The 2,044-nt window shown below is 45.0% G+C and overlaps 1 protein-coding gene across 1 annotated transcript in view; it reads right to left on the bottom strand.

Annotated features, from left to right (window-relative positions):
• The window catches only part of OCIAD1 (OCIA domain containing 1), a 22,080-nt gene extending 22,014 nt beyond the window's left edge, over window positions 1-66 (bottom strand). Inside the window, exon 1 of the mRNA XM_014534455.1 lies at window positions 48-66. The gene's annotated coding sequence lies outside the window, so the exon portion shown is untranslated. The remainder of the gene's footprint in view (window positions 1-47) is intronic.
• Window positions 67-2,044: the final 1,978 nt, after the last annotated feature.

The following is a 2,044-nucleotide window of genomic DNA, read 5'->3' as shown; positions in this document are numbered from 1 at the left end:
TTCCTGGGTCGCGGGTCACGGCTTGGCTTCGGGCTGTTGTGACGCACCGCTCTGATCTTCTAGTGACCGGCTGGCAGGAAAGTTCTGGAACCCCCTTCAGCCCCCTTGTCGAGAGTTACCGACTTTTCGTAGATGTCTGTGTTTAGACGACGTAATTCCTTTCCTTCTTTGAGCCTAGGGCCTAGGCTCAGCGGTGTGAAGGAGACATTGTCACGCATGCGCACTTGGCTGGCTGTCAGTCTGTTTTGAGTCTAGTTCAGTGGTTCTCAACCTTGGCTGCACATTAGAATCACCTGGGAATCTTTTTTTTAAAAATACATTTTATTGATTTTTTACAGAGAGGAATCTGAGTGCTTCAGCTCCTTTTTAGATGTGTTGCTTTAATCCTAAAACCCCATGAGGTAGGCGTTACTTCCATTTTTCCGATAAGAAACACCTGCGGCTCAGACAGCTGATGCTCGAGGTTCTAGAACAGCGGTTCTCAACCTTGGCTGCACATTAGAATCACCTGGGAATCTTTTTAAAATCCTGATTTCTGGGCCTCATCCTCCGGAAATTTAAGAAACAGAATTTCCGGAGGATGAGGCCCAGAAATCAGGATTTTAAAAAGATTCCCAGGCGATTCTAATGTGCAGCCAAGGTTGAGAACCGCTGTTCTAGAACCTCGAGCATCAGCTGTCTGAGCCGCAGGTGTTTCTTATCGGAAAAATGGAAGTAACGCCTACCTCATGGGGTTTTAGGATTAAAGCAACACATCTAAAAAGGAGCTGAAGCACTCAGATGTTCCCCACTAATGGAAGAGTTTATATTTGAATGTGGGCCTTCTGCCTTCTGCTCCTAAGACATCATGCGGCCACCTCCAGCCACCATGCATTCCTTTACTCATCCTACAAATATGGAGTGCCTGCTGGGAGCCAGATACTTAAAGTTATTGGCGACTTAGCCCTACCCGTTTGTGGCAGCAACTCCTAACAGCCTCTCCGGATTTCTTCTCTCTTTTCCAGCGCCTCTGCCACTATCTTCATTTCGTCTATCATTGCCCCTAGAACTGCCCCAAATGTATTTCCCCACAGATGTAGTTAAGCGAGAGCCTATGGTGATCCATCTCGGGCACAAACCCAGTCCTGAGGTTCCTTCCTTAGAGCCTTTTGGTCGTTCCCATCGTGCACAGAATACAAGACCCTTCGTGGCTGGGCGTCTATTGTAGCGTCCATCATTAAGAAACACACTTGCACCTGTGCGCTGTGCTGTCGCCCTTCCGCCCACCCTCTTCCCTGCCTTGTCAACGCTATTCATTTTTCAAAATCCTGTCTTTATATTACCTCCTTTGTGAAACCTTCTCAGAAACACCCCCCGGAGAATTAATCACTCCTCCTCCTTAGCACCTCTTTGTACATACTTTGGTCACTGCAGTGTCTACTATGTTCTGCATCGTGTTCTTTCTGCCTATGCCTGTCTGCGTCACAGAATTCCTTTAGGACAGAGACCTTGGCTTATAAATCTTCACGCTCCAAGATAATTGATATTAGTAATTAGTATTCTTTCTGTTGCTAAGCTGGTTCTGAGCTCAGGGCCTTTGCAATTGCTCTTCCTCTGTATGCTCACATGGCTTCTTGTCTCGGGTTGCAGCTGGTGTCACCTGAGGCACTTTATTGAATAGGCCTTCCCTGATCACCCAATTACAATAGTACCCAGTCACTCTTCATGTGACCTTGTTTGTTTTCATAGCACTTATCTTGATCTAAAACAATTATTTGTTTTCTTCTCTCTCTTTCTCTCTCTCTCTCTCCAACCCCCCCTCCCCCACCCCACTCTAAAATAAAAGCCGTGAGAGTAGGAGCCTGTCTGACATCAAAATGATCAGCACATAGTATGAAATTAATAAACGTTTCTTTAATTTGTTGAGTAAATGTTTATAAGAGAAGAAATAAAAAGAAGAAAATTAGAAGACATACTGGGTGAGCTTTTTTTTTTTTAATATTTTTTTATTGATTAAGATATTACATATGTGTCCTTATACCCACATTACCCCCTCCCTCCTCCC

Source organism: Myotis brandtii, unplaced genomic scaffold (assembly GCF_000412655.1).
Source record: "Myotis brandtii unplaced genomic scaffold, ASM41265v1 scaffold10, whole genome shotgun sequence".
Taxonomy (NCBI): Eukaryota; Metazoa; Chordata; class Mammalia; order Chiroptera; family Vespertilionidae; genus Myotis; species Myotis brandtii.
Note: the sequence above shows the minus strand (reverse complement) of the source record. Positions and strands in the feature narration are given on the sequence as shown.